Source organism: Otolemur garnettii, unplaced genomic scaffold, assembly GCF_000181295.1.
Source record: "Otolemur garnettii isolate 467f Iridium unplaced genomic scaffold, OtoGar3 scaffold00130, whole genome shotgun sequence".
In the NCBI taxonomy this organism is placed as follows: Eukaryota; Metazoa; Chordata; class Mammalia; order Primates; family Galagidae; genus Otolemur; species Otolemur garnettii.
Window position 1 is genome coordinate 1,909,768 of NW_003852525.1, and position 11,165 is coordinate 1,920,932.

Here is an 11,165-nt window from a genome sequence, read left to right on the forward strand (position 1 = left end):
GATAGATAGATGGATAGATTGATAGATGATGGATAAATGGATGGATAGATAGATATATAGACAGATAGATAAATAAAGGAGCTCCAGTATGTCTAGCAGCTGACTTCTCAAGGAAATCTCACTGGTCAGGAGGGAGGGCAGGCATGTCATATAGAAAACACGGGAGAAAAAAATATCCTAGCCCTATAATATTATATCTTGCAAAGATAGTCTTTAAAGCTGAAGAAGAAAACAATAATATCCCAATTAAAAAAAAAAAAGCTGACCGATTTCATCAACACCATTTCTGATAAGAAATGCTAAAAGAAGCTCTTCAACCTGAAAGAGAAGAATGTTAATGAACAATAATAGGCATACAACTATTCTAAGGTATACAACTCCCTGGCAACAGTAATGGCACGAATACAGAACGTTCAATTGCTGCCATTGTGGTGTATAAACCACTTATATCTTCCCGAGGAAGACTAAAAGACAAACCTATCAAATATAACCGTAACAGCTCTCGGAGAGACAGTATCAAAGGATATCGATGGAAACAATGAAAAGTTGAAAAGCTGAGGTCCGGGGATGTTTAAAGGGTAGAGTGTCTGTTAGATTTCTCTTTGCTTGTTTATGTGTTTGATTATTTGTTTGTAAGCAGAGTTGTCATATGTTTAAAATAATTGATTATAAAGTGTTTTTTGCAAGCCACATGGTAGCTCCAAATCAAAAAACCTACAACAGGTAAACAAAAATTAAGAGCAAGAGAATAAAACACACACCACCAGAGAAAATAACTTTTCACAAAGGAAGAAATCAAATAACAGCACGGCAGAAGTACACAGTGACAACAGTGAATGTGAATGGAGTAAACTCTCCATCAAGAGACATAAAGTAAAAAAAAAAAAAAAAGAGAGACATAAAGTGACTTAATTTATTTTTTAAAGCCAACTATATGTTGTCTGCCTAAAACACACTTCATCTATAAAGACACACATAAGCTGGAAATAAAAGTATAGAAAAAGATACTCCATACTAATGAAACCAAAGAAGAAAAGAACTAGCTATGCTAGATAGAATCAGATAAAATAGATTTTAAGACAAAACCTGTGAAAAGAGACAGAGAGGGTTATTATATAATGAAAAACGGGTCAATTGAGCAATAGGATATAACAATTCTAAATATATATGCACCCAACACTGGAACACTCAGATATATAAAGCAAATACTATCGGAGATAAGGAGAGAGATAGACCCAAAGACTATAATTGTTAGAGACCTCAACACTCCATCTTCAGCACTGGACAGATCAGACAGAAAATCAACAATGAAACATTGGACTTAATCTTAAATATAGAGCAAATGGATCTAATAGATATTTATGGAACGCTTCATCCAGCAGCTACAGAATTCATGTTCTTCCCCCCAGCTCATGGATCATTCTCAAGGATAGAACCTGTGCTCGGTCACAAAACAAGTCTCAAAAACATCAGAGAATACTGGAATCGTACCAAGTATTTTCTCTGCTCACGATGAAATAAGGCTAGGAATTAATAACAAGAGGAACACTGGAAAACACTCAAACACACAGGAATTAAACACTATGCTTCCATATGATCCAGCAATCTCACTGCTTTGTGTGCACCCCACAGAACAGAATTCCATATAACGAAAAGATAACTGCCCTCCCAAGTTTATGGCAGCACCACTCACAATTCCCAAGATACTGAGCCAACCTGAGAGTCAGATGAATGTGTACTGTAGTCCATATACACAATGCAAAATGACACAGCTGCAAAAAGCGAAATACCATCATTTGCAACAACACGGATGAAACTAGAGAGTATTAGTTAAATTAAATAAGCCAAGTGCAGAAAGGCAAATTTCACAGGTTCTCTCATAGATGTCAGATAAAAACTAAAAACAATCAGTCTCATGGAGGAGAGATTAGAATGATGGTTATTAGAGGATGGGCTGAGTGGGGGGGCTAACGTGTGGACAGTTTATGCAAAAATATAGTCAAGTAGAATGAGGAGTATTTAATAGCACAACAAAGTGACTAATCAACAATTAATTAGGCTATACTTTAAAAGAACGAAAAGAGTAGAATTTTAATTTCTTTTTCTTTTTCTTTTTTTTGGCAGGGGCCAAGTTTGAACCCACCACCTCTGGTATATGGGGCCAGCGCCCTACTCCTTGAGCCACAGGCGCCACCCAAGAGCAGGATTTTTAGGTTGCTCTAGATACAAGTTTCCATCATCTGCACACAAGAATAATTTGATTTCTTCCCTTCTAATGTGAATGCTCCTTCCTTCCTTCCTTATTTATTTCTTTCCTCTCTCTCTTTCTCTCTCTCTCTCACTCTCTCTCTCTTTCTTTTTTTCTTTCTCTCTCTCTTTCTTTGTTTTGCCTGACTTCTCTAGTTACAACCTTCAGTACTATGATGTACATGATGTATTTAGATTCAATAGAGTCAGTGATATTGGCCCTGGTTTATAGTAAATCCAATGTACCTAACACAAAGAAGTGTTCAATGCTTGAGGTAATGGATATCCCATTTCTCTCATTTGGTTAATTCACACTGCATGCCTGTATCAAAACACCACATGTACCCTGGAAAGGTATGCAACGAGTCTGTACCCATAATAATGAAAAATAAAAATAATTTTTTTAATTTACTGTAAACCAGACCCAGTATCACTTATTCTGTAGAATCTAACACACCATGTACAACTTTCCCACCACGAAAATGACAAAACTGCTTCAGCTGTATGGAAAATCTGTGTAATTTACGTGTGTCCAATTAAATGTGGATAGTCAACATCTGGTTGGTTTGGAGAATCATACGTACATTCACAAGACAGCAGTTATAAAAATTAGTCCCCTTCTTCCATTAAAAATAACACGATGCATTATATGGAAGCAAAACTCGCCCCTCCAGCATCTCTTCAGTTCTATCTAATATTGGCTCATCAATTTGGGAGCTGACGTCTCTCTTACACTCTCCGGTTATTTTTCATAATGCTCCAATACCTTAAAGAGGGTTTCAAAGACTAAACTTTAGTATAAATGTCTTTCTTCTCTGAGTCAAAAATCCAAGGGACTCTCAACTCTATCACAAAATACAGAAATGGCTCAACTGAATGGGAATGTGAGTTAGGGAGCAAAGCAGGCATCATCCGTATCCTGTGCTACTCAGTGAAATAGAAATGGACGATCAACTGAATGAAAAAAGCATAGCCACAAAGATGGAGCACAGCCAGAGAGCTAGTAAATGGAAGGTTGTAATTAAGCAGGCACCTAGTGGATTAGAGGAAATTAGACTGCAGCCGCTGTGCTTCTGCTGCCAGTCCAGAGCGCTCTTTAACTCAAAATAGTCAACAGCCTACTCAGAGAGCTCTAATTATATATTCTTAATTTTATTTCACAGGGCGTGATTGCAGACAAGATAGAACCAACAAAAATTGAGAAAACTGCTATCAAGGATAGCGAGTTTAATAAAGTATATCTACATGGAAAAACTTACCGGGTTTTAACTTAAAGTTTGGATTGTCTATTTATTCTAATTCCAGTCATGTGGCATTCAGTCAAGCCTCCCAGATAGAAATCAAAAGGTAAATATGTGAAGAATTTCATTGCCAGTATCCTGCGCAAGAAACATCTGGCATCGTAATCCTAAAATAACATATAGAGAGAGCAAATGCCTTGAGCTGAATAAATAAATCGAAAGCGTCTCCAGCTAGAGCATTTACATTTTGAATTAACTCAGTTTCATCAGAAACCTTGATTGAGGGCCAGCTTTCAGGAAAATATAAAATGCAAAGGAAGTTTGTGGAGGACTTGTCTCTCAACTCCCTTCTTCTTCTATGCATTTCATCCTTCATACCAGCCCTGCCACCACCAGTCTATCTATCCCATCCAGTTATCTACTTGCCATGGGCCCTCCTAATGCCAGGTCCCCAAAATGGCCCAGTTCGCATGTCTTTGTGCCAAAAGCAATCTGACAACTTAAGTCCCAATCACTAAACAATGTGCTATTTGTTCTAAAGAACAGCTACTTATATCAAGTGCTATTGCAATTTCAGAGCGGTTGGTCAATGATAATTGCAGCAAGGTCTTCAGGAGATTGGAGAACAGCTCTCCGTGTGCTGTTTAACCCTGACGCTTTACTTGGTTTGTGCTTGCATCCAGCAGTAGCATAAGAACTTTATAAGAATTAACTGATTTAATCCTGATGACAGTTCTACAGAGTAAGTACATTTTATCCCACTTTGAAGCTGATCTAAATGAAACACTGAGAGGCTGGTAGTTGCGTGTTGGAGCCAGGCCTTGAGCCTAGGTATAAGCTTGGCTGCAGGGGCCATGTTTTTAAACACACCTGCTGCCTTTGTTAAGTTTCTCAAGATACGAGTAACGTAGCACTACTGTATAAATATTTTACCAAATCTATCGTGTACTGGAAGACGATTACTGCAAAACAAAAATATAAAGATTAAACGTTTACGCACTTTCCTTTCTTTATTGTCTAGTTTCTGACACTGGTTTCTCTTTTACAGCCATGCTCTCCCACGCCCCCTCCTCTTTCGAATCTTCAGGGCAACCCGACATCCTCCCCCCCCAGCTATTACAGAAGACAGCTCGAATTTCCCGCTACTGTTCTGAATAAAGAATATCTAGTTCTTCTTTGTTGCCTTTCCATAGTAGCCTGAGCTTTGAGCTTCATAACCAAAGGATCTAATATTCTGAGTTTATTCTTAGAAAATTCATTTATCCCTGATGAATTGTCCTTCTTCTTCTACAATGAGGATGTGACTACAGTTAGATTTTCTCATTTTTCTTCCATTGCATGCGTTTTATAAGAACAACATACTATTCTTAAAATTAGAAAAACATTTTCTAAGATTATAAAGTTGGATTTGTAGTGAATCATTAAAGTGACAATATGAAAACTGATAGTTTTTGAGACACTAAAACGTAACACAATGGGGTATTAGAGGACTCCAATAGTAGAGGCTCCTTTCTACTTTTCTTTGCTGAATAAATGAAGGATTCCACTATAAATTTCTTTTTTTTTTTTTTTTTTTTGAGATGGAGCCTCAAGCTATCCCCCTGGGTAGAGTGCCATGGCATCACACTCACAGCAACCTCTAACTCCTGGGCTCAAGCGAGTCTCCTGCCTCAGCCTCCCAAGCAGCTGGGACTACAGGCACCCGCCACAACGCCTGGCCATTTTTTGGTTGCAGCCGTCATTGTTGTTTGGCGGGCCCGGGCTGGGGATTCGAACCCGCCACCTTAGGTGTATGTGGCTGGCGCCTTAGCGGCTTGAGCCACAGGCGCCGAGCCTCCACTATAAATTTCAATGGAATCATGTCTGTTAGGGATTGAGATATTAGGATGGCAAAGAGGAACCAAAAATAATGCTACTGATAGAAATTATTTTAATGTAATAATTAGAAAATATTCATTGATAATCTACCTTGTAATCATTCGGACTATGATCACTTAAAATGTTTTGCACTTTTTAAATTACTAATTCAGGATTAGATGGAAAATACAGATGAGGAAAACATCCACATGCACATAAATATTCACAAAGAATTCTGTATGAAATAATAGGAAATTGATCATATCTGGAAGTGACCCAATGGAAGACCACTAATCTTTAACTTTAAATAATAAGATACTAAGTCAAAATTATTTTAAGTGCATATTTTGTATAGCTTATTAAACCTGTTTTTAACTAGTGTTCAAGGGCAAACTTAGGCACATTAAAATTTTGAAGAGTTGGTTTGAACAAACAGTGATTCCTGAATCCAGCATCCCCAGACCATCAGCAGTTGGGCTCCACAGAGCAGGAAACATCAGTAAGGTGTTTGCCATGGAAACAAAACAAAGACAATATTCTTGATTTGTCTAATTGTAAATTCACTGGTAGGTAGAGGTTCGTTTGATGGTTTCTGGTCTTTAAACTGAAGTCTCCCTTCATGTTGAGATGGGTGTCAGGTTGTTAACATAGAGAACCCAAGGCATTGGGATGGTCTCAGCCTGATGGCTTCTCAAAGTTTTTGTAATGCTAGGGAATATCTTCTTAAATTTAACATGTAGAGTTGACCCTTGAATGACACAGGTTTGAACCTCATGGGTCTTCCTGCAGGTGGATATCTGTCAACCACACAGGATACTAGAGTGACAGCCTTGCCCAGTGATTCAGGCTACTTTTCTCTCCCTCAGCTTCACCAGGGCTGACTGTAGGGCTTGAGTGTGGACAGATTTTGGTATAGACAGAGGTCCTTCAAACAATTCTCCAAGTATACTGATGGATTGCTCTATTACCATATTCAATAAAATATGTCACTTTCTATCATAAGATGAAAAAATTATCCAATTTTAATTGTCTGATGAGATTGCTCTTAAGATGCCTCCAGATCTTAGAAATGTTAAAAATGCAAAAAGTGCATCATATAATCAATTAATTAGGGTGTGTTCTTTTATTTGAGACATGACAAGCTGCTCTTACGTTACATATGAACATATGAAACCTTAAGTTTCAGAGTCTCTGCCGTTTCTCCCTATTATTTCCAAGAACTGAATTCACTTTCCTTAAGAAATGTATACATTTGGGTCTAATTTTATGCTAGACCTGTTACTTCCAAAAGATTATTTTAACTTGTCTGATCATACCTTGCAAATTTCCAACCTCCTTCTTGCTTAAAATAATATCTCAAGACCTCAGCCTACCCACTCTAGCAATTCATACAGCCTGAAGCAGAAGTCCAAGGAGCCTGCAATTTCTGGAGTCAAACACACTCATTCTCTGATCTAAGAAGACGTTGAATCTACCTTATGACATATTTCAACTGGTTTTTGCTTTCTGTTTTTTGTTTTCTTCTCATTTATGTATTTATTTTTCAGTCGGGAACTCAGGGGTCTAACAGACCCTCTTTTACCCATTGTGACTTTTTGAGTCTGTCTGCCTTCATCAACCTTACGCTGATGTGAAAGCTTGCTGTATCCTCAATCCAAACATTTGCCTCCAACCTGTCCTGCCACTATCCTTCTGATCCAGCTTTGTCAGCGGTGTCAACAACGCCAACGTATAACTGAAGGGCTGGCAAGGTCTTCCATCTGGAATGTAGTTTTTGGACCTGCTTGTTCTTCCCCCTCATTTCCTCTGAAGATACATTTCCTGTCATCATCCCTATTGACAGAAACCAAATGTCAAAACTCAGTGAGCCAAGAGGACGCTGAAAAAGATGGAAAACACTCAGGTATCAAAAGTACTAAGCCATTCCAACTTTCTGCCAATGAACAGAAAGAAATTGTAGATGGAAGTGTCGATAGGAGTTACGTTTGTTTTTGAATTCATGTCTTTAAAGTGTCAAGAGAAGTCGTTTGACTGATGAGGTCCAACCAACTCATCAGATGTCTAAATAAAAAAGAAAAATTCAGTCTTTAAAGATTTATAACCTTGGACGAAGAAGGACAGCATTTAATCAAACAACTCCCTATGAATGTGTTTAGAAATTCATTATAGGGGATGTGGGCACTAGCTTTTTGTAAGAAATAGTTGAATAATGGCTGAGAGATTTTGACTTATCCAAGTAAAATGAAAACCTAGAAATGATAACCAAATTAATAAGTGCAAGAAAGGGTTTCAACGTATTAGCAATTAAGGTTTCAACGTATTAGCAATTAACTTGGACAATCAATGTCATCTGCAGACATGTTCCTGTGTAGAGCAAAAACTTTGAGCCCCTGGAAGCTCACGTCCCCAGCAGAGGTTGAACAAGACGCTGCTTTCTTATTTCAGCTTTCTCTGTAAACAACTCTCTCCTTCTTGTGGTCTAGTTAGTGCCACATGGTTTTCATTTTCCTGCTCTGTGTTGGGGATTTTGCTGTTGAAAATGAACTCCAAGCAGAGTGCCAAAGTGCTGGCCAGTGTTTCAAAGGGTAAGAAGACTGTGATGTGCCTTACAGAGAAACTGTCTCTGTTAGAGCTTTGTTCAGGCAAGAGTTACAGTGCTGTTGTCCAAGAGTTCAATGTTATTGAATCAACGATATATATTAGGTGTCTTTAAACAGAAGCACACATAAAGGAAGGCTATGTATTGAGTGGTTGATGAAAATATGTGACCAGAGGATCGTAGGAATCTAACCCTGTATTTTTCCTGGAGGAAAATGGTTAGTATTCACTAATTCAGTGTTTTCAGTGACATTTTAGGACCCAGTTACAGCAAATAACAAGAGTCAATTATATACAGAGGCTGCCAAAACACGTACACACGTTTTAAGAGAGGAAAAGGCTGTATTAAAATCGTAATGCTCAGTATACACCAACAATAAAAGATGAATACAAATGACCTTGAGAACCTCTTGAACTTTCAAGAGTCAAACATGACTTGATGATGACAAATTTAATACAGTTTTTGCCTTTTAAAAAATGTGTATACATTTTGGGCGGGGCCTGTGGCTCAAGGCAGTAGGGCGCCGGCCCCATATGCCGGAAGTGGTGGGTTCAAACCCAGCCCTGGCCAAAAACTGCAAAAAAAAAGTGTATATATATTTTTTGGCACCTTCTGTATACCTGTTATAGAATGCCAAGTTTAGCGGACATCTGCTTTTGTTAGGTTTTCCTTTATCCAAAGCCTCTTCTTATTTGGAGGAGGAAATTCCTTCATTGTTGAAATCTTGGTTGGAGTGTAAATTGCCAAGCAAAGGAGGTCAGACGGTGTGTCTCCACATTCCTGGAAGGATGGTTCAGACACCTGCAGTGCTGATACGCAGGACCCTGAATGTTGACCCTGGGATGTGAAGACACAGGCGTGTCTTGATTTGTTACCATTGGTGGCTGTCAGGCTGTCAGCAGTAGAGTGTTTGGCTGTGGAAACCAGACCAGACAACTCTACACAGTGACCAGAATTTCCTGTCCATTCTCTGATTCTTCAATCTTCTCATCAATTGTGAGTGACACCTTCACGCTCTTCCAACAGATTCTACTTCTTGTAAATTAGCCATGTCTTGTGTTTATGGCTGACAAGCCAGAATCCAGACTGATACTGCTATCATACACCATGACTTATGTCAAACTTGTCAAATTAGATTTAAAATCTATATTTTATAATTCGGGATATACTATGGAAAATAGGAAACATATGGAAGTAAATATATTTCCCTTAAAGGGCTTATTACTTGTGACTACCCTTTATCTAATATTTAATCTGAATTATAGCAGAGAGTAGATTTTCAGTGTTATACTACATTTTATAGTAAAAAAAATTTAAAAGATATTTAAGATATTTTAAAGATTAATATGTACTTGGTAAAGCCCTTAAATATGTACTAATGGCTTAGAGTTACCTAGAATTAGGATCTGAACTGAATAAATTACTCCATTAATAAATTGATTTTAATTTTCTCTCCCTTAGAAAGGCCTTCCAAGAATTTTTATTTTTCTACAATCTTTCTGAAGTTTAGCGTTGACATTTACTACGGCAGAAATATTTTAAAATCATAAATGATAATTACCTTTCAACACCATCAAAAGTATGTGTGTCAATATATATCTAATGAACAGTTAATAAAACCGAACAAATATTCTGTAGATGCTTCCTATGAGTATAAATTTAAGGAGTTTGATAAGTTCTGGATATTGGTTAGCCACATGTAATTCAGTATTTATAGGGTAATTTTCCTACCAGGGCATTAAGCTATTTGTTTTACACTTTTTTTCCCTATTGGATGCCTTACACATAGAAAACCACCAACAATTTGCAGGTTTCTAGTTAATTCTGTCATGTCTTTTATAAATCTTTCGGTCCCATCATGCTTTGGGGTTTGTTTTGTTATTTTGTTTTCACATTTTATAACTATCGAATAACAAGATTCAATGTGAAAACAGATTATATTTGGTTAGATATACTTGCAATTTCTCTCACTTCTTAAAAAAGATGATTCCTGGTCCCACATGTTGAAGTACCGAAAGCCTCAGGGGAAAATCGAGATTTTTGTTACTTCCTGATTAAGCCCAACCCTTAAGTGCAGTAAGAAATATTCTTCACATACCAGAAACACAGATGTCAGACTCTGCAAAGGACAATCCCAACTCCACCTGGGAAGCTCAAAGGGTACAGGCCAAAAGCAGCCTATTCACTGCCAAATGTGCATCCTTGGGTATTTGTGAACCAGGCGAGTGCGTCAGGGCATCATAGGTGTTTACTGATGCCTATTAGGGTAGGGCAGGGGCAGCTCTTCCAGAACCTGAGGATACAGCCTGGTGCTGTGCTGATAGGCAGCAGATAAACATTACAATGATGAACAAATATTCCCAAAATTCCAACAATTCCAGATCCCCAAAATAGAGATAAATGATACAATGACAAACGATGGTTACGTAAGATAGGGTTCAAGGAAAGCCTTTCTAAGGAGGAGAGATTTAAAGCAGCATCGAAATCACAAAAGGATCTAGATAAGCAAGATCGGACAGAAACTCTTTCCAGGCAGAAGGAACAAGCCAAGAGTTGCCTCTGAGTGTTTTAAAACCATTAAAAAATTTATGTTGGTGAGGTGGAGTGAGTAAGTTGGAAAGTGGTAAGAGATCCAAGTGGACAGTAGACCAAGCTCTGTAAACCATTATGAAAAATATAGGTATTTGGAACCATTAGAGGGTTCAGCAGAGGAATGACAAATTGGATTTGTTTTCCAGAATCAGTGTGGCTTCATGGAACACGGATTGTGGCAGGTCAGGAAGAGAGGCTGGCTGCCGGCTGTAACGCGGTTCAAAGAAGTGATAGTGGCCCCTTTGCTTGGTTTGTTGTAACGTAGATGGAGAAAAATTGTGGCAGCCGTTCTTGTGGCTAACCTCACAGATAATTCCTCCTCCCTCTTTCCTTGCTGTCTCCCCAGATAAAGGCTGGAAAGGGTAAACACTTACTTTCTCTGACCCCATTCCAGCCAGGAATAATTATTTGTGGCAGTTTGGACCAAAGGGAAACAGAAGCCTGCTGGGGGTTGGAGAAACATTTGGCTTCCTGTGAAAGAGAATGGACTTGGAGAGAAATTTCTCTGAAGAAGATCGGCGCACGGCCTACAGATATATGAAAAAGTGCTCACCATCCTTAATCATCAGAGAAATGCAAATCAAAACTACTTTGAGATATCACCTAACTCCAGTAAGATTAGCCCATAT